At 42.2% G+C, this 22393-nt stretch overlaps 2 long non-coding RNA genes across 2 annotated transcripts; one reads left to right on the top strand and one right to left on the bottom strand.

Annotated features, from left to right (window-relative positions):
- Positions 1-502: 502 nt before the first annotated feature.
- On the bottom strand, positions 503-4393 carry LOC147653777 (uncharacterized). The gene is made up of 2 exons (XR_015285767.1): positions 3794-4393; positions 503-2908 (listed from the first exon to the last, which is right to left on the bottom strand). It is a non-coding gene; the product is annotated as an uncharacterized LOC147653777 (long non-coding RNA).
- An 11058-nt stretch (positions 4394-15451) lies between these two features.
- Positions 15452-21658, top strand: LOC147653776 (uncharacterized). The gene is made up of 2 exons (XR_015285766.1): positions 15452-16512; positions 17954-21658. It is a non-coding gene; the product is annotated as an uncharacterized LOC147653776 (long non-coding RNA).
- The last annotated feature ends 735 nt before the right edge of the window (positions 21659-22393 follow it).

The following is a 22393-nucleotide window of genomic DNA, read 5'->3' as shown; positions in this document are numbered from 1 at the left end:
TGGTAAATGTGAAATAAAATCTCACATGGTCTTTCATCCAGGCTGGGCAGATCATCCTGAAAGGCATGATTTTGAGCTCTTAGTTTTACCCCAGTGTCTTTTGTGAACTTCAGTGGAACCAATCATGTGTGTGTAAATGAACCACAAATAGTATAAGTGTTGGCAAGCTTGGAGCCAAATAATTTCCCATAAAGGAATGGAATTGGTGCATGGAAAGGCATTCAAACTAGAGCTAGTAATAAGGAAAAGCTCTTTTACATCCACTTCATACAAAGCTGGAAGAGTTCTACAAGGCAAAGGTGTGAAGAACCAAGTTGACTGAGTTTTCCTATGTTTCATTAAATCAGACTCCTCAGTTACTGTAATTTCTCTCTCCTTGCCTCCTTTGGGCTCAATTCTCTGTGGATATATCTTTTCTCTAGTCTCTCAGCCTCCTTTGGGCTGAATTCTTCTGGGATCCTTCCTCATGGGGAGTCCCACTTATCTCAGTCCTTATTATTCGAAGAAAACTCCCGAGCTCATTAGAATCTTGTTTATCGTGTTTACTAGCAGGTGATCACAAAACTTGACAGATCTCTCCAGTCTGGTTACAAGGTTAATCTTTGCAATTTGGCACATTTCTTTCTTCTGATGGTACAAACAAGACCTTGTGGCACACTTCGTGTCTGATGCACAAAATGGCCCCGAACTACGCAGTTCTTTTATCTTTATACCTATTTTTACCCAATTAACAGTAGACATGTATATTATTTTTCTTAATGACCCAATGACCCATCACCTCTGTGATGCACTGCAGCATTTTATATCCAATCACTTACTATTATCCAAAAACCTCTAGGAGAAGAACATGAAGAAGAAAGAAGAAAGGACAAGGGACAACACCCTAAATCCTCCATCTTGTGTCCTGTTCTCTAAACTAACTTTTTCACCCAGTGATTTTAAAAACTTTCTAATTTACACACACTTTTAGCTTTTTTCATCTAACTTTAACATTTGTTTTCATGTTTACCATGAAAACATGCTCATGAATTTCATACAATATGAAATTCAATGTTTTTCTAGATCTTGTAACTAAGTATCAGAAACAAGGGCTCAAACTCTGTATTCCAGACTCCAACATTTGCCCCTCTCTTTAAAAAAAAAAAAAAATCAACCTAAACCTTTTCTTTGATTACTTTTCAAGAAGAGTTATTTTTCCTTCACTCATGCCCTATGCACTAACAACAGAACTGCTGCTCTGTTCTACAGAGCATTCTGCCTCCAGATTTGAACATCAGTTAACTAACCACTCAAAGCTAGAGAAATAGATCTAGGCTGCTTACTTGATCAGTAGCTTAATTTGTCTAATTGCTCTGAAGTTCCTGCTGAAGCTACTTGAATTGAAAGCTGAGTTGTTATAAATCTCTATCTAAAATTTCATGAGTCAAACTCTTCACAATCAGGCGTGACTAAGATTGATATAAGGTTACATTAAGATGTTGCCTCTTTGTATAGAGCATGATTTGGAGTAACATTCATTATCTCATCTTCATTCTGTTTTAACACAGAAAAATTGGATATTATACAAAAATCTGTTTTCACTGAGATAAGGTATACTTTCTTTTGAGTTAACTAAAAGAAGTGATGCAGGTGAAATTGCATCACAAAGTGATCAACAAAATGATACAGCTCAAGGGTGATACCTGATTAACTTTCATATTCAAGGACTTTAGCTCTTGTGCAAGATTCTGAATCTTGACACAGCTCACACCATGCTTTAACAAATGAGGCTTTACAATATCAATTTTCCCACTGTTTCACATGAAACCCAAAGTTCATTGTCCTTGCATGTTGGATCAAAGTTGTTCAGCTGTCAGCTGTGGTCTTGATACAGTTCACATCTGTATGCTCTCTCTTTTGCTCTTTGGGCTGTCTGCTTGTCTCTGTAGCTGATGAGTTTCCATGTTCTTTGTTAGGAAGTTACTTTTGCTTTGAACCTGTGAATACACAAACATACACTTTCCTCCAAATTATTAATTGAAATAGATTTTTAATCTTGCTTCTGAACCTTTGACTAGAACCAAAGAATTCTCTCTCAAATTTGCTTGAGTACTGTTAGAACAATACCTGATAATTGATGGAACTGGCTTTGTAAAAGACTTGTTTAAAAAGGACTGTTCAAGAATTATTTGCAATAGATATAAGATCTTTATGCTTTTTCCAAAAATTTAAGATATATAAGGTTTTTATACTTCTGAGGCATAGCCTTGGTTCCCCCCCCCTTTTTTTTTTGTAATTAAGGTATTTGGGTTTTTTGTTATGACAATGAAAAACCATCAAAGTAAAACACTTGTGCATGTATACACATAGGAAATAACACTTTTACAGAAATCTAAAACTTATTAAGAAGATGCATAATTAATATTATGCGATATTTAAATAATCTGTAATATAAATTGCTAAATGTACTAAATATATATTCTCATCCCAGAGTCTGCCACAGCTGGTAAATCAATGGAAGATTGGAAAATCATGTCCGGATAACAATTTTCCAAGCCTACTGTAAAAATCCAGCTGCTATATTAATTCACTAATTGCCAAGTCAAATTGACCTGAATATTGTTTTGATGCAGAAAACTTCTGGGTTTATTGGTAAATTCTCCATCCAGGTAAAGTCAAGGCTTGGCCAGGGCCTTAGCTTTAAACTGGAAAGATGTCTCTTAAGTCATTTTCAAAGCAAGGGGTTTAAAAATAGTAGCTATAAGATGCTTAAAACACAGAAAACTTTATAATGTATTTGTACAAAGCAAGTGACCAGAAGCCTCAGGTACCAGACCAATTAAACCATGCAGCAGTTGGTTCAATCTGAAGCCTCTCCCATGGCAGCTGATCCTCAGCAATGGTACATCTTCTTAAAATTCTGGAAACACTGAAAAATAAGAAAACTATAACAAACAAAAACTGCAGAGATTGCAACAAATATATCACAATTCCATGTAATCTGGCTTTGAGAATAATCCATAATAACTGTAGATGTTATTAAAAATGCCCATTCATAACAAGATTTTGCTTGGCATATGCTTAAATTTGTTAGGATTTTTTGAGTGCAGTTTTACTAGGAAAAAAATACAATACCACAGATTTGGTAAGTTGCTATTCAGCTTTTGTAGTACTTTTCAGAAACATTAAGTTTAACTTTTTAACTAAAATCCAAGATCCAAATTGTATATATGTATATATGCTGTTATACATGTTTTTTATAACAAAAGGAGTCACATTAAAATTACCTTATTAAAATTGTCAAAAAAACAAGCAAATGGGTATTATACAGTTAACATAACTTTGAGATTACTGAAAACTGTATTGAACTAAATCCTCAATACACTTATTAAAATGAAAGGGAAGGTTGAAAATGAAAGAAACTTGTCATTCAATCCTTTTTCTGTAGGGTAAATCATATGATCTTTCAACTCAATTTTAAAGAAATGTATCTTGCAGAAATTAACTGTAACTACAGTAATAATACTTGATCACCCCATATCATACAATATTACATTATCAGATGTATAGAGAAGATAACATTTTCAAAACCTTCATGTATTGGGAATACTGAAACAGAATAAAAATCTTTTAAGTTTCTTGGGATGCATTAATATCATTATTTTCCAGGCCATTTTATAAAAACAAAACCAGCAGATATTATTAGAAATACATCATCTATATATATTTCATTATAAAATATCTATAAACTTTTTGATCTATTTTTGAAGGCACTTCATTCAATAGAGACTAATTTTTAAATAATTATTTTTACCTTCAAGAGCAGCAAGGAAACACTGTAAGATCCCATGGCAGAGGATGTCTGATGCCTCCAGCTGTGTGACACAAGCCATGTGATGTGTCACTAGTGGGGTAGATGTGAGTTTTACCTCCTTGCATGACTCTTCCCAGCATTATCTGGGAAGTGCCATTGTCACCTGCAGTTCATACATGGGTTTACTGCCTGGAAATGTGACCCACATTGCACAGGCCACGTCTCTGGTGAATCTGTGCCAACCTCTGAATGTCATGTCTGGGATCCTGTGTGCTGGACCCAACCTCATATCCTTCCAGTGTAGTAAATACTGATTTGCACTACTGTAAAAATGGGAAGAATTGGTTCACTCATACATCTCATGGCTGAAAATTTTAGGAAAATGTGATAATTGCAGTCAGCCTGGAAACACCATGATACAAACTTTGCTATAGCATTTATAAAGCAATTTTCCAGTTTATCAGTGAGAATGACTCAATCTCTCTGGGTTTAAAACCAGATTTAGCTCAGAGGTCTACTGTTTATACCAAGTACTGAGGTATCTGTAAAAGTGGTTGGTCAGAGCTCTGAACAAAGCTTTGGATTGCTTTGACAGAGGCCAGGTTAATGGAAACAGTGAGTCCTTTTTGGTCCCTCTCCTTCAGGCTGGAAAGCATTTTCAGCTGCTCATGGACAGATAATCAGCCTCAGCTTGGGGTGGGCAGCTTTGGCAGAGGACTGAAGAGCAGCTGGGACTGGCTGTTGTAATCTCTTAAACAAGCATAGCTGCACAAGGCTGTATGTACACAGGCTGAGGGCTGCACTTAGCAAGTGTCCGGATCTGTTGATGGTACTGTTATGAATGGGCCAGGAGACCAGCTCCTTTTAAAAAGGCCTTTATTGAACAGGACAGCTCTGGGGTGGGGGCCCGAGGGGTCGCACACACTGCCACTGCTCTCACTAAACACTGCAGAGGAGAATCTGTGCAGATTTGTCACTAGGGCAGAGCTGGCCCTTCCTTCCTCACAGGAGTCCCCAGAAAGACTCATCTTCTCAGTATCGTAGTCTAAGGTGTCATCCTAGTCGAGTCCCCTCTGGGTATGTCAGCTTCTGGAGGGAAGTCAGGGGACTCCTCTGGGTCTTCCTCGTTCAATGATACTGTTTTCATTCCTTCCTTTTTATGTGGCTCGTTGTCTTGGGGTTTTTTATCAGTCTGTATGCGTCCCATGAGTCTTTGGTTTCTCTCATTTACATAAAAGTCCTTATATCATCCTCCTCCTCAGGGCCCAACTGAACAAGGTACAGCAGCTCGGGGCAGGGGTAGTGTTGCCATGTATGAGTCTAGGAGCAGTGGGGGCAGGGCCTGGCTGAACAAGGAACAAGAAACACAGGGTAAAGCAATTTGGAACAGGGGTACAAGGTAAGGGGTTTACAAACAGTAACTGTAACATGGCTAACAATCTTCTAATTATTCTTAACAGTACCATTGCTGTACATCCAGCTGGACTCCTCAGATGACTAAATAAAGTCAGAAGAAAGGTTTAAAATTACTCCTGCCATCCAGAGGTAAGGTGTAAGCCATGTCCACTCCTGCAGACACCTTGGCAGGTGATTTTTAGGGGGCAGAAGATGTCAAATGAGGAGAAACTTCCCCTGCAGTTTATAACCATCACCAAGAGGTCAAGGACAACTAAAAGAACAGGCAGAGAGTGATGCTAGAGCCATAAACTGCTCTGGCCAGGCCATGGGAGAGTCAAGAGAGAGCCCACTTCTCTCTGGGTGGTTTTTATTTTTTTCATCTCTTACTACAGAGGAAAGCTCAAAACAATACTTCCTCAAAGCAGAAGCCACAGGTTCCTTCTCTGCCCAGCTGGTCATACTCATCCTTTTAAAGCTCCACTGCAAACGTCTGTCAGAGACCTGAAATCTCAACTCCTTCATAAGTGATTCACCCAGGAATTGTTCCACAGTAGGAATATCCTCATCTTTTGTTACAACTATTTGAAGTGACCATGCTCTTCCCTTCCTGGCTTTGTCACCCTAGGTTGCCTCTGTCCTGCAAAAGTAAAAAATTACACTTTCAAAAAGAGTACGAATAATGTAGGAAAAATCTAATTTTAGGCTTCTCATCCTGCAATGATTTACCCTGTAGAGTAAGTCTCTGCAAACCTGTTTTTGACAACAGCAAAATAAAAGAATTCAAATTCTCTTGTCATCAGCTCTCAAACAAGGTATCTCTTTCTCCCCTTCTATTTTCCCAACTGTGGAAGGTGTGAACTTGCTAAGAAGATACAGACTCTGCTGCCTGCAGTGGAACAGGGCTGCAAGTTAGGTGAGAATGGCCTGAAGCAATCTGTGTGACTTCAGCTTGCATTTATATCCAGGGAGGTGGGGTAGTCTCCTTTCATGTTACTTTCATAATGAGATTAGAGGGGATGCAAGGTGTTAATTAACAGCCACTTTAAATAATTTTGATGTTTTTACTTTACAAGGCAATGATATTGAAGCTCTTGGGTCCAATAATTCTCATTAGTGTGAAAATCAGATCAAAATGGACATCTATTTTTTCTCTGATGGCAGATGGAATAACAGGCTGGGAGTGTAGCTGACAGAATGATGCCTAAATGCCAAACAAACCAAATTTTGCTTGGAAGTGAGTTCAGGCTGTTACATGCATGAGTTTTTTCAGAACTGTCCTGAAATTGATTGACCTAGTTACACTGAGATTGGGATGGCAAAGCAGCTTGGAGGAAGGTCTGGTTCATCCGCTATGTGTAAATGCAGTAATTGGCAGCTTGTTTGGGAGTTGAAGGCAATTCTTGTTAGACATGAAGGGAGTGGTTATGTAGTATTTCTTATTTTCAAAACAATTACTCATCCTCTGCACACACAATTTGTAAAGTGTGTTGTATTGTTTACAGCTCATCACTCAAAAGGGAGCAACTCCCTGAGGGATAGAAGCAGAGGGGGAAGGTATGAGGAGAACACTGTAAATAATTGGATATTTTCTCATTCCCAGTGTCTGGATACTTGGGGTACTTGGGGTAGGGATCCCCTGACATAAAGGGGATTTTTGCTGCAGCAAAGAAAACAGAGTTCAGATCTTTCCTTTAGTGTAAATAAACACGTGGGGGAACTTCCAGAATCAGCAGAAGCAGTGGGCATTGTCGAGCTGAGCAATTTTGTGTTAGGAAGATAATATCTAAATGGTCTAATTATAGCTCCAGTTCAGCATACTTGGGGAATCCCCACCATTACTCTTTAGTAGCTGCTGCTGTAAAGTTTCAGGATCTGAGCCATGACCTTCCTGATAATTTGTTTACTACAAGCCTGTCAAACTACAAATTTTTCTGTTGTTGAAAAAAGTCCTCCTTTGCTGACCCATCCCTTCTCTGTCCTGTATTGGGAACAACCTGCATTAGGAGCTGACTGAAGCTCAGTTTCCATGAGCACATCTGTGGCCTTGGGAATCACAGAAGGATCACAAATATACTGATGATGCTGTGCGTCCACCTGATGTACAGAAAGCCTTGAGAGCTCCCTGGGCACTCAGACCTTTGGGCCATGTGTATGGCAACCCATTCAATTCCTCCACTGAGCTTTCCTTGCCTTCCTCAACTCCTTTCCCAATGGTGGACCACTTCAGTGGTGATGCCTGAGAGTTTCCAAAATGGAGTGAGCCACCTTCAAATTACTGGACTCAGCTGATGGAGAACTCCCTGCCCTTAATTCACTGCCAATATTCTTTTCTTCCTCTCTCCCCTGCAGTGAGGTGCCAAAGCAGGGCAAGCCACGGGACCAAAGTGCTCAGGGCTGGGTTAGAGGATGTTGTGGGGCTGCTGAAGCACCAGTTTGTCCAAAAGGAGATTCCAGAGTCCTGCTTATGCAGTGTGCAGCTTCCAGCATGGAAGGCAGTCTCCCACAGACAGATCCTGGCCTCATGGAGAGTAGAGGCTTAACCAAGGGACTGACCATCCCTTTCTGAGCACCCACTTGGCCCACTGATGTTTCCTCCAGAAATGCCTTGCATGGCACTTGCCTTATATCTCCTATTTCATGATCCTCTCAGGTCACTGTGGATCCCATGGGAATAGAAATCCCAATAATATTAATAAATGTGAATCCCAGAAGAACCTTTTGGCAAGGCACAAGTTCTCAGACCAGTCATCTCTATTCAGGCCTTACCCTGGTTAGTGCCACAGTCACACACAGCACTGTACTTTGCCCCTGTTATCACCTCCTTGTTGTAGAACAGGAGACTAAAACCTGAATGAGAGGGCTGGTATACAGTTCAGTATGAACTGGTTGTTCAGTATCCATACTGCAAATTTCCATTGGCAGAGTGACTGAGGTCCTGTTGCTTGAAGGGTTACATGACAGGGGCCTCTCTGCTTGTCTGCCTTTCAATGTTGCCCTCATGGAGCTGCAGTGGACAGGAGAGGCACAAATCCCTTGTGTAGGCAAGAGGAAGGAAGGCATAGTTACAAGAGCGTTGGATCTGGAGAATCACTGTGTGATCCTGGACAAGTCACTTAGACATCTGAGTTTCTGTTCCCCATGAGTTAATGGGTAAACCGGACTGCCCTTCCTCACAGGAGTGTTTTCAGGATAAATATAGCAGAGATGTGTGGGTGGCACAGCATATTTATCCTGACAACATCATTAGAAAGGCCTAAAATCCACACAGACCCTGAGTGCATCACAGAATTTAACAGCTTTCTTGTATGAATTCCAAATGACCTACTGAACATCACTCAAACCCCTTCAGTAAGTTTCTTTGGTGTTAAGATTTTGGGATATTTTTTGTTGCAATTGTTGTAATTGTTGGTTGTTGGAGTAATTTTTGCTTCCATGTTTGAGGAGAGAAGAAGAAGAAGTCCCAGTTAGAAGCTGAGGGTGCATTTGCACTGTGTGTGTCATTGATAGAAATATTGAAGAGCACTGGGCTTGAGCGAGAGCCCTGAGAGGCACCACTTGCCACCAGCATCCACCCGGACATGGAGCTCTTGACCACAGCTCTCTGGCCTTGTCCATCCAGCAAATTCCTTATCCACTGAATGGTCCACCCTTCAAATCCATGTCTCTCCAGTTGGGAGATCCATGTGGGACTGTGTCACAGGCATTAGTAGGCTCTAGGCCTAAGCAGAAGTCTCCTTAGACAACACCAGCTTCTCTTGTTGAGCAGTGCAGTCACCCACTCACAGAGGGCCACCAGCCTGGTCAGGCACAGTTTGCCCTTACCGTGGTTCTGCTCCATGACCTTCCCAGGCACACGGGCAAGGCTCTGTAGTTCCCCACGTCTTCCTTTCTGCCATTTCTGAAAATAGGAGTGATGTTTCCCTTTTTCTATTCATAGAATCAACAGAATATGTCAAGTTGGAATGGACCCACAGGGATCATTGAGTCCTGGCTCTGCACAGGACACAACAACAATCCCTGTGCCTGAGAACATTGTCCAAACACTTGTTGAACTGAGACAGGCTTGATTCTGTGACCATTCCCTGGGGAGCCTCTTCAGTGGCCCCCCAGCCCATGGGGGAAGAACTTCATTCATCAGGGACTTTGCCTGACTGCCACACCTTTTCAAATGTGATGGAGAGTGACTTAGATCTGATATCAGCCAGCTCCCTGGGGACCCTGGGATGCATGTCATCAGGTCCCATAGTGCCTGTCCAATTTCACCAGGTGCTCCTGAACCTGCTCTTTGCTTATAGTAGGAGATTGTCTGGTCCCAGCAGATGATAACATCAGAGCAGGGTCAGCTCAAGCAGGTTGTGCAGGACCTCATCCAGTTGGGTTTGAATATCTCGAAAAGATAAAGCCTTTTGCGGGGGAAAGTATAACTTTAACTCTTGAGCAAAACTAAATCAGATCACCTGAGCTACTTATGCAGTGAAGCCCTATCTTTTAAATTTACATTCAGCACAAGATCATAGTGGTCAAAACAGTTCTGCTATCTGACAAGAGACTACTGAGTGAGTGTAATTTGTTAACTGACTAGGTAGGGTGACAATCCATGGACAAGAAAACTAAATTATAACTTCATCCTACTCAGAGAGGATGGCAGGTGGGAGGGATATTGAGATAAGCAGCATTGCTTTCTCCCTGGATACCCACCCAGGCAAAGTACAGCTGACCCTGATGCTTTTCACTGGCAGCCCTCTCCAGGGTTGTAGTTACACAATATGTCACAAAAGGGAAGAAAAACAAAGTCTTTTTATATCTCCTCACTCATCTGTACTTCTTCTTTCTTAACCAGTACTGCAAACAAAATTATCAGAAGCGTCATGTTGGCAGTATTTTTAGTAAACAGCAAGAGACTCATGTGAACTTGTTCCTCCTTGTCCCCTGTACAGACAACAGACTGGAGAGTTTTCAGGGCAGAATCTATTGAAGTTCTCTTATTTCTGCCTTCCAGGCAAAACAGCTGGACTGGAACAGAAGGCCTAGAGCTGACTGTAGAGGCTCTTGCTTTTCAGTTTTGAAGAATAATTCTCCCCTTGAATGGTAATGCCATGTTAGGATTCCCAGAGTTCCAGGGATTGCCTTGCTGTTGGATCATGAGTGGCTCTGTACACAATGGCTGGCAAAGGAAGATGATGGAAAACCACAGGGAATACTGGAAAAGAAAATAGAAAGTATGTTTACTAATTAAGAATGTTCCCAAGGGCTTCCAAATTGTCCTAAAATAGGCACACACATTCCTAAGGACAGTGCAAATGTGAGTGGCAAGATCCTCCTGCTACTGTTTGTGGAGAAATGAGGAGGGAGGTGGAAAATAAACTAGAAAAGGTATTTTCATTTGGTTCCCTGGCTTGGGTGAAGCAAGACAACTACTATCAACTTTTAACCTGCTCTGTTCCAAGAGCATTTCTTCCAAGAGCTCTGTCCTAAGACTGGTTTGCAGTTTGCTACTGGTCTGACCCTCAGCCCCACAGGAGGGAAGAGTTGACTGGGCCAATTCCTGCTTCAGGAATACAGACTGCACTGCTCCTTGTAACCTCTCTCCTCTGTTTCATAAAATCCCTTTTTTCACACTTTGAGCTATCACTTCCACAGAACCTCTGGTTTTATAATGGCACCTGTGCACCCAGCCATAAAGTTCCTGATGTGGACGGTGGCTGCTTGCCCCCACCTTTATGATGGAAAATTTTATCTTGATGGTCTTTATTTTCCTCCTATTTTTTTCTTTCCTGCTCCTCACAGTTTGGATTGACACCTACTACCTGGGACAACTTCTGCAGGGCTCTACTCCTTCTTTAAACACTTGCTTTATATAAAGAAATGTAGGCCTTGGGCTGGAGGAATTTATTCAGAGAGGCTGAAGGAGAAACTTGGCTTGCAGCTCCTTCTAATCTACTGTTCTCCATCCATCTCCCTTTGAAGTCAAAATTCCTTGATTTTAATGTGAGTCAGGCTACTGCTTAAAAATCCCCATTATTTCCTCTCCCCTTTGTTCATAGTTTTTAAGGTGCATCTTCCTGTATTTCACCAGAAAAATCTAATGTGTCTGCATGGAATCTGTTTGTTTTATTTTGCATAGGTAGTAGGTGTTCATAAATAATGAACGTAGTCTGGACGAAGCTAATTATTTTTTGCTCTAATTTTTGTGTGTCATGTTCCCTTGTTGAATTGTTTTGAATGAAGCAAAACAAATGAAAAAGTAATTACTGAGCATTTCCCCACATTTCCCAAGCTTCCTTTTTGAATCATTGTTTCTGTGCCCTCCCTGAGAACTTAGTTCTGAACTCTTCGGCTTCCTTGCTGACATGGTCTGAAATATTTTGACATCTGCAGGATAATTTAACCAACACACATTTCTACCCTGGCCTTGCATTTGGTATCATAATAACTTTTTAAAGGTGCTATTGCTCTTTGTCACTGTGTTTTTGGTTTTTTTTTAATTTTTAATTTTTTTTACCCTGTAGTTTATCAGTAAACTGATTTTCCAAGTTTACATTTCCCCACCAAATCACTTTATGACTTCATGAGTACAGGGGGAGAGATTGATGGGAGTGATTTAATTTAATACAGATTTGTGTTCTGTTTGGCTTTCATCAGCTTTGCTTTTAAAACGATACAGATGAAATATCTTACAATATATGGGTTTTCTTTCATTAGTTATGTTTTACATTCACAGAAAAATGGATCTTGTACCAAGTAGTACATATTTACGTGCACTGTAAAATTAACTGAGTAGTCACTCTACACACAAATAAAGCATGTGTTTATGACACAAATTAAAAATACCCCCAAATACTTCATGTCCCATCTTAGCATCTCTTTTTGGCATGCCTAGCCATGAAAAGTTTTTTTAAATTTACTGGATTTGCCATGTGTCTGGTAATTCTGGTTTCTCTATACAAGCCTGACTATCTAAACATGGCCAGAGATATCCCCCAGCCCCAACACTCCAGAGCAGGGGAAGGAAAAACAGCTCCCTCTTTCCAATGGAGGCACTGGTCCTGGGGATGTGTATGTGCTTAAGGATACAGCAGCAGCTGACTGCTGCTCAACAGGGGTTGTAGGACCCTACCAGGAACCTGATTTTTTGTGGATTTTCTATTCGACCCAAAGAGAAAGCAAGAGATGCACATTGTAAGAAAAATTACTAGTGCGTAATAAGAATCATTCAAATAAATTGGTGACTCGAGTAGGTGGAGAAATAGAATAAAGGTGGAAATAGAAGGTTTGTAGCCATAGCCATTTGTTTCTGAGAGCATCTGTCAGAGAGAAAAGTCCAGGAGCAGACAGTTGCCATTACAGGCTTTGGTCCGAAGTGGCTCTGGTCAGAAGTGATTAATTCTGGCTGGGCTGTGAGGAGCAGGGATGTGTGTAAAGTGTCAGGTAAGGAGGAGTGTGAACCCGAGGTTTTGTCTGTGCCTGATTGTTATCCCTGCTGTAACCCCTGTGTTGGGCCTCCTTGCCTCTGGCTTAGTACCTGGATGAAAGCCAGCCCCTGAGGCTGCAGCTCTCTCTGTGCTCTGTGGCCAGAAGGAGAGGGAGCTGTGCAGGAGCACTGGGCTCTGAACAGCGTATGAATGAGCTGAAGAGCAGCTCAGTGGGAACGGGCAGCATGGATACATTATTCGTGTCACTGTGCATAAACACAGAGTGATGCATATGGGAAAAAGCCTCCCATGGAAAACAATGAGCTAAGTGCTCACCACTGTCACAGAGAAACAGTTGTGGGCTGCAATACAGGAACAGGGGTCAGCAGGGGTCAAAGACCTTGACTCATTTTAGAAATGAAATCTCATCAGAAATCAGATATGTTTACCCTGCCCCTGTACAAATCTGTGGTATGCCCACATCCACGAGCAGTTCTGCTCTACTCAGCTTGGAAAAGGCATGTGGAAATGGAAAACATTCAGAGAAGGATGACAAATGTGATCCAAAGTATGGGATTGCTTGCCATTATGCAATTGAGCTTGTTCTTTGTACCTTCCCTAATTCTTCAGCCTGGAGAGGATTGATTGAGGACATCTATGATAAATGCCAATAAAATAATGAATGTTTTTGCTGGAGTGATTGGCCACTGCCTCTTGCAGCATGAAGCAAAAAGCTGTAAAGGTGACAGGTCAGAATAAACAAGGGTGAGCAGTTTTTTTCATCAGATGTATGATCCCAGTTCCCAAAGGTACACGATTCCAGTGGAATTCCCTCTGATAATCACCCAAATTTATCTGAGGTGCTACTGTTTTTTTTCAAAAAAAAAAAAATCTACAAAACCAACAAAAAAATCAACATAGAGTAAACATGGCATGGAAAGTGATCTCTCAGGTCCAAGTGGCTCATCTTCCCTTAGAAAAGTTTTCTGCTATTAGACTCAGATTCATCCTTTCCAAATGAGGGCTTTTCATCTGCATATCCTGGCATATCCTTCTGGAAAGCAAGAGAATCTAGTGGTCTTGTAGCTACAGCCTAGTTCCCCCAGCAAATCTTTCTGATGCTCCTTACTTAGATACCCCCAACTCCTAAAGGTGGAGATGGAAAAAGTCTAGTAGTTAAGCCTTCCTGAGGTGGGATGTCCAAAAAATGACTGCAGCAGCTCTACAATGACACCAATGTCTGTCCAAGCTCCTGCCCACTCCAGCAAATTCTCATTTGTTTTTTTAAGCTTTCGGAAGGCAGTGTTAAGCCCACACATCCTTTTAACACAATAAGTCTGCTTTGCTGCAGTGGAAAGCTGGGCATATGTACAATTGTTTTTCTTGGGACAGTATTAAAGGCTTTTATTCTGGGCACAAGTGTGGATCCACTATACAGCCTTGTCATAAATCAGGAGCAGAAATTGTCTTTTCTTTCTTTGCAGAAAATCTAACCTATGTGAACGTGCTGAATAATTACAAACGGGGAAAGCCTATGAGCTTGGTCCAACATCCTTAACCCATGGCAAAACTTTCATTTTGTGAAATGTGACTTGCAAGATAAATAACTCTAGCAGCAGGTATGAAGGTAAATTAAAACAGGGGTATTAATTTGGGGTGGGTGTGACTCTATTGAAATGGATGAAACTGCCCTTTCTTTCACTGAGTCTGGATTTTCTGCCTTTTTCCGCCCCATACCTGTGGAAGAGCAGGTGTCCCACTCAGCTCGGGTGGGAGCCTGGGTGTGTGTCCTCAGCTCTCAGTCCTGCCCTTACCTCTTCTTTTTACCAAATCAAAAACAAACCCAGAGGAATTTTAACCTGCTGTTTTTGTTCTGTTAACAAATACCAACCACAAACCTGTTTTTCTTGCTTCCTTAATGGAAAGGGAATGACATTATGAGAGAGAACTGATGTTTCTGCTTGTGGAGGTCAGGAAGGCTGGAAGGGTTAAACAGGCCTGGGTTTGAAAGCAGTGGAGAAAAAGAGTATGACAGGAAAAAAAAATAATAAAAAAAAAAAATAAATATATATATAGCCAAAACATGAAAAACAAGGAGTTGGGCAAAAGCTTTTTATGGGAAGAGTGATACACACATATGGGATAAATTACAGAGCAAGGGCATGGAAACACCCCCCCCTCCATCCTAAATGTATACTTTAAAGCAAAAGAGCAAGGGGGGAGAAGAAGAGACATGGGATGTTGCTAAATAAACATAATGAGAAAGACAGAGTAGGAGCCAGCAGGAAATGGCAGTGGAAGAGCTGCCAGCAAAGGATTGGTGAGGCCAGTCGTGCTCTTCTACCCTGGTTTGTCCAAAGCCTTTGTAGTACCTTTCCTGCTCGATTTAATATGGATACACATGGAAAAGAGAAGTAAAACACCTGATCCCTTCTTGGGGAATTCCTGTGGACTGCAGAGCAGGGGGGAGAAGTAAGAGTAAAGGAGGGCAGTACTTGTTGCAAAACATTCCCCTTGGCTGCCACCCAAGAATTCCTGTGGGAACCTAGGGTGCTTTTGGCGTGTATGGTGCTAAAACAAACCTTATCTATGCCACAGAAAATTAGATCTGCACTGATTATTGTGCACACTGATGAGGGCAGCTGCACTGTTGACTGCTCTGGTTCATACCTGCTCTACTCCCCAGGTTTATCCCTGCTTCCAGTCAGGTCTCATCGTGGCTGCAGCAGCATTGCTGAACTTAGTTTGTCCTTGTCTACACTTGCAGCTAATTCACATTCAGCCCTGGTTTAGCTTCTCCTGTTGCTGACACCTGTTGTCAGCAGTCGGTAATTTCTTTTTTTAGGACAAGCCTCCATTGCCCTGGAGCTCAGAAAGGGCCTTAAATTAGACTTAATTCTATTCAGATGTCGTTAGCAGCATTTAATTAGCACAGTCCTGGAGCAAAAGTCAGTCTATTCCTTGGATCACTGGAGTGCATTCTGGATACTTTCCATACTGCTGCAGGAGTGTGACTTTTTTTTTTAAACTGTTTTTTAAAAAAGTTTATCTTTAGCCCAAGAAATGTGCTGGGGCTTTCCAAGCAGTTCCAGAGTAGGGGCCACATCTTAATGGACAGATTCCTTTGCAGATGGCTTCCTGCTTGTTTGCAATTGCGAAACTCCACTGAGGCAATTACAATGATTGCAGACATGGGAATGTGACATTAGGAAAGCATTTAATGTATTCTCAGCATCTGTTACAATGCTGCTGCAAATGGAAACCTCGGGGAGATGCCAGTGCTATGGGCAAGACCCGTTTAAATTTGGCTGACAAGAAGTTCACATCCAGTCTAGACTTGACGTGCAGGTATTCTCTGAAGCCCATGGACAGACATGGTCACATCCAGAGGGTGATTCACCAATCCCAGCAGGCGTCCCAGAGAAGAGGGATGACTTATCTTTTGATGGTGCTTGTGGGAAGCTAGGGCCCAGCGCTCGGAAGGTATCGGGATGTAACAGAAAGATAGTTACCCCCCCTCCTCCATAGTTTATGATAATGACCCCCTTAATTTGCCAATAGCACTTAGCTGTGATGAAAGCAGATGGGAGTGACACTGTGAACCTAGGTTATAAAGTGTCAAATTCTTCAGCAATAAACGCCATTTCCGCCATCCATCATATTAGTGTTGTGTGCAGATGGACTGAGCAACCTGAGGAGGGTCACCATGCTGCTCCTGAACCAGGGTGTCTGCCTCGCATAAGGCAGCAAAGTGGTGCCAAAACACAGGAATTCAAATTCGAAAAGCAGGATCCAAAGCCGGAGAGCGGGGATCACCTGGGAAACGGGAGTAGCGGTCAGGACGGCTGGACCAGTCCTGGCATGAGAGACGTTCCTGGGCCCACAAGGAAGATGGAAGCGCTGATAAAGGTTGTATTTCAGTTACGTAAACAGTGTAGTATAGATTGTAAACCTAAGGCTTTTACTCTTGCTATTGCAAGGCTTTTGTATATTGGGGTCATAAATCAACTAGTAAAGATTATCCACCCTAAGGTGTGGGACAGATGTACTAAAACCCTTGCTGAAGAAACTTGGAGGGTGGCAAAAAACTTCTTTGCTGGCCACCCCGAAATTTGTGGTCAGAGCGGCCACCCAGACATTGCAGCTCCCAGACGAGAGCAGCTTGGCTGAGCCAAAGGGGTCACAAGAGGGTGATACGTCCCCTCAATTCCCAAATCCCGATCTGCTCTCAGAGAGACAGCAGAGAGCAGAGGTTTTTTGGAGACAGTTAACAGAGGAAGCCAGAGGTGCTGCAGAGAAAGCCCGGTGGGAACCACTGCCCTATGTATCCCAAGATGGCACCGAGCAAAAAGACAAAGAGTGAGGGGAAAATGTCCTTGGTGAGAACAGGAAATAAACAGTGGTGTTGATGAGCGAACATGGTCGGGAGGACGAGAATGATAAAGTACATGAGAAAGAAAGAGAATGTGAAACAAAAGAGATAAGATGCGGAGGAGGTGTACAGAGGGAGAGGGAAAGGAATGTGAAGGAGAGGGGAGAGGGCGCAAGCTGAGAGGGGGAAAGGAGCAGAGGGTGGAACAGAGGGAGGATCAAAGGGCGGAGTGAAGGGTGGAGAGAACCAGGAGGGAGGGAATGGCCCTCCCACAAGGGACATAGGCGGGGCCAGAGCCCAACAAAAAGGCATGGGAAACCGGAAATAATGAGGTAGTCGAGTTCCGACTCCTACAGAGATACTAGCGAGGAGGAGAGGTCTGAGGCTGACTCCTTAGAGGAGGAAACAACAAAGATAAACAAGAATATCCCACTCCACATTAAAAAAGAACAGAGAGAGGATACTCCTCTCACGGACTGGGGAGAGATAAAAGCTGCATGTGCCAGCTGGGTCCCTCCAGCTGCACTAGTGTTCCCAGTCCGGGTGACAGATGCGGGACAGAGAGTTCACTCACCAATAAATCCTAGACTGCAAGGCTCCAGCCTGCAGTGGCTGATGGGCACAGACCCGGCAATAATTACCCCATGCCTATCAGTTTATAACTTCAGAGTTTCTAATGATTTTTGTGTGGAAGTTGTGATTGTTCCCAGGGTCCTATACCACTCTGGAGAAGAAGTGAGCCAGTACTTTGAGCGGGCAAACTGCCTTCAGAAAAGAGAGCTGCTGACAGGAATGTCAGTAGCAATGCTGCTCGGCTTGGGAGCGACCGGTACGGCCACTGGTGTCTCTGCCCTGGTAACCCAGAGTCAGAGTCTCTCTCAGCTACAGATGACTGTAGATGAAGATCTACAGAGAATTGAGAAATTCATATCCTTTCTAGAAAAGTCAGTCTCCTCACTCTCCAAAGTTGTTTTGCAGAACACGTGAGGTCTCGACCTTCTATTCATGCAGCAAGGAGGCCTCTGCATTGCCCTGAAGGAGGAGTGCTGCTTCTACGCAGACCACACCGGAGTAGTGAGAGACACCATGGCAGAGCTACGAGACAGGCTGTCCCGACGGAAGGTGGAGAGAGAAGCCCAGCAAAGCTGGTTCCAATCTTGGTTCGATCAATCTCCGTGGCTGACCACCCTGGTGTCTATCCTGATGGGGCCAATTGTGATGATCTTATTGGTGTTAATCTTTGGACTGTGTGTTTTAAATAGGCTTGTGTCTTTTGTCAAAAGCCAACTAGAAAGGGTCAACATCCTGTTTGTAGAAAAACAGCAGATGCTCTAAAAATGCACTTGGTCACCGCATGTGCCTTATGTTTGTTAATGAAAAACTGCGGTGTCTATTTTATAAGTTTTTAGCCTTTTAGTTAAGTATAGTGTACCTTATATTTTACTCAAGTTTATAATATCTACTTTTAAAACTTTTCATAATATAGATAAGTTAGATAAAATATTTAGAAATAGATATACATAAAATAACGTTAGAACTTTCAAGACTAATACACCTTATATTCTAGCAAATTTAGTTAGGCATAAGGGAGAGAGGAAAATGTGGGAAGATAGGGCCCAGTGCTTGGAAGGTATCGGGATGTAACGGAAAGATAGTCACCCCCCCCTCCTCCATAGTTTATGCTAATGACCCTGTAATTATCCAATAGCGCCTAGCTGTGATGAAAGCAGATGGGAGTAACACTGTGAACCTAGGTTATGAAGTGTCAAATTCTTCAGCAAGAAACGCCATTTTTACCATCCATCACATTGGTGTTGTGTGCAGATGGACTGAGTGACCCGAGGGAGGTCACTGTGCTGCTCCTGAACCAGGGTGTCTGCCTCGCATAAGGCAGCAGGTGCTCCATCCAGTGAGAAAATGAGTAGTTTACATGAGGAATCCCATTTTACACAGCTAAAATGAAGTGACTCGAACCCTGTGCTCTGTGATAGCTGTGATTTTCATAGACCACTGGAAACTACCTCAGCAATGATGAGCCAATGCTATTTCACCTCCATGGACTTGAAAGCTGACAAATCAGGAGATCTTCTTGCCAGAAGAGCTCAGTTTCCCAGAAAGTGATGCAGGAAATGGCAAGAAGATAGTCTATGGCAATAAGGAGAAAGCGGGATGTACCAGCAATAATGGAGACTTACTTAAATCCCAGCCTTAAGATTAAAAGCCTGAGCTGTGTTATCCAAGTAGAGAACAATGCTCTGAAACTATTTCTTTTGACTTTGCTGCTTGTTCATCCATTTTCTCCCTTATTGTATATATAAGTGCCTACACCACATGGCTAGAACATCATGCTACTTGGAACCATTTTAAAATGGTTATTCAGAGAAGACTGTTGAACTGCTTATCTTAGAGACTGTTAGTTCTCCTCTGGTGAAATATTTTCATTTTGCAAGACATAAGTAAATATCAGAACAAAAGAAATAGAGAGAGAATTAATAACATCTATATTAATTTTAAAAAGACCTGTGTTTCAAGCCCTGAACTTGGAACAACCCCAAAAGACAAGCAGGAAACCCCAGGCTGCATGACCTGGGAGAACTTGTTGGTTAGGGTGCTTTATGCACTCTGTGCTGTGGGAGAGCACACAGCCATTATTTGAAGGTAATGATTCCTTGTTTCTGGAAAGGAAGAGTTTGAGCATTTTCATGGCTGCAGATCTTGAGAGGAAAGGCTGCTGAAATGGGTCCCACCTGAGATGGGTTTCCCACACAGGCTGGGTACCACAATTTAATGAGGTTTCACTTCCCTCATCCCCTCCTCCTGTGTGTTTTGGGGCTTGTGCAGAGCTGTGTGTTCCTTGCAGTTCTATGGTTTCCAGAAGAGCCTGCAGCAGCCATGGGTGGTGACTAGAGCAGATCTTGAGACCAGGAGGTCTCAGACCAGAGCTTCCCACCTCAGCCTTTCCTACTACTCACCTACTTGGATCCTTGCTCAAATTGCTGCTTCAGCTCCTTGCCTGTCCACTCACATTGGGGGGGGGTAGGGGGGGGGATCCAGCGACCTCACAGTTTGTGAAAACGTCTCATTTCCTTTGGGGGGACTTCCTTCTCATGTTGCATGGAAATACCAGCTGGCAGGGACAGGCCAAGGACTGGGAATTCCTTCCATGGCTGAGCACCTGGGGCCAAAATTCAGTGCCTACCATCTACTGACCTGAGGGTTCTGCCAACACCGCTGCTGGTGGGGTTGTGCTGTGAACCAGACCTGGGAACTACACTGAGTATTAAACAAACTCACACTCTGTCCCTCCTTTATTACTAGTTTAACCTGGGACACGCCCAGGCTTAGCTAAAACCTTGCCCAAGAGGAACATCGACTCCACTGAGGGAGAAATGAAACCAGGATGAAAATGTGCAGCTGGAAATGGTGATGGCAGAAAAAAATGTGACTTCAAAGAAGATCTTAAGAGTTTTGTTTTAGTGGGCTTTTTACAAGAGTCTAAGCCTAGATTTTAAGAAGTTAGCCTGAAGCTTGGACTTAGAATGTGATTAGCTTCAAATCAGCTGTTAGGGAGAAACACACTGCTTCTTTGAATTGAAAGTATCTTTGAGTACTTAAAGTACTTAAAGTACTTTTGAGCCTTTGAGTATCTCAATCTGTCTGGCAGAGGGAATCCCATCCCCTACAAACACTCTGATGGGGCACTGCCACAGAAATCATCCTTCCCTCTTCTCCAACCCTCATTCCCTCTGCTGTCACAAACATTAGCTCGACTCTGTGCTGACATGGGTTGGGGAAGTAGTCCTGTGGTTACTACTGAGTTTAGCACCTTCTCTCCTTCCTCAGAAAAGGCCACATTTGACCTCCCTTTTCATCAGTGTGAAAGATCAACAGTTTGTAGCAGTCCTTTTATTTTAGTTAATTTATTTTCTTACAGTTTAATTTTAAAGGCCTTGCTTAAATTTGAAGTAAGAATAAGTGGCAAAGGATGGTAACCTCTTAAATTTGCTTTGTGGCACTGTAGTTGTGGAGAGGATGGTGCAGCAAATTGTAATGTTTAACGCCGCCCTTCTGGGGCCAGGAGCTCAGCTAGGGGTTGCTTTTGGCACTAAAGCTCATCCCCTTTGGTGTATGCCCGTCTGCAGGACACATCATGTTGCCCACTGCTCCTCCAGGATTCTGGGGAGCTCTGCCAGGCCCACAGGCACATGGGCTCATGACAACTCACTTATGCAACACAAGCTGTATCTGCTTGCTGCTGCCAGATTGTGGAAATCTGCAAATAATTGCAAAGTCTGCCAGTTTAATTGGATTGTGGTGTATTTGCACAGATGGGTGAAGTCTTCCAGGCCAATATTTTCTAGAATGACTTAGCAGTCTCTCAGCTTTAAGGTACTTAATATAAGAGAATTTTAGAAGGAATGGGTTTCTGCAGAGTTTTGCAAGAGAAGCACCCCCAAACTGAAGTAATCCAAATCATCAGTCACCCAGAAACTCCTTGCCACAGAGACCTTGATATGGGGGATCTTTCACAGTAGCTTGATGTAAGCCAAACTAAATTAATAAAAATAATACAAAACATCTTAACACATCATTTGTTCAGCAGAAAAATCCAGTGTGAATGTCTATGTGTGCAGGCATTTTTACAGGAAGTATAATGAATAAATGAATATTTGTAAAACAAAAGGAGGAGGAACAGAAAGACATTTTATTTCATGTGCGAGTCAGCCGTTGTTACTGTTGTTATTTTTTTTAATGAGGTACAAAATGTTACTGTGGAACATTGTCCCTGTGTGCTCTGGCCCTTTTCCAGGCCTAGAGTTCAGTACTGACTGGGGAAAAGAAAGCCTTGTACTTGTCTTTCTGAAAGATAGGCTGTTATCACTTGTTAGAGGTCAAAAAGGAAAAGAATCAAATTACTTATTAATTAAATACAAACTCTGTAAAATTGCTCAGAAATAAATAGCCCCTAGGGCCCAAGCTACAGATGCCCAATATCTGAATGTACAAAAGAAAAAAACAGTTTACTAGCATTATCATCAGCTTTTTCTACCAAGAATTTGCAGGGAGACAATAAAGCTGTAGAAGATGCTGCTGTTCTCAATGAGAGATTCCACTAAATCACCCTTACAAATATCTGCAGTTTGTAAGAAGAAAGAAATGACTATTTTAAAATTTATTTAAAATTTATTTTATCTATTTATTGTTATGAACATTCACAGAAGCAATAGGATCAACTTAAAATAATTTCAGTTAAGTCAAAACATTTTTCACAGGCAGCAAAATTATGTAGTTACATGATATTGATGTAACTACTTTTAAGAATGTGACCTTGGAGGTCTGCACGACTATAACGAAATCGAGGTGCCCTAGTGCTAAAGTCACACCTGAAAACAGGACTACAGTAGTTTTCAAACCTAA

The sequence above is a fragment of the Cyanistes caeruleus genome, chromosome 4 (genome assembly GCF_971803275.1).
Source record: "Cyanistes caeruleus chromosome 4, bCyaCae1.hap1.1, whole genome shotgun sequence".
Classification (NCBI taxonomy): domain Eukaryota; kingdom Metazoa; phylum Chordata; class Aves; order Passeriformes; family Paridae; genus Cyanistes; species Cyanistes caeruleus.
Note: the sequence above shows the minus strand (reverse complement) of the source record. Positions and strands in the feature narration are given on the sequence as shown.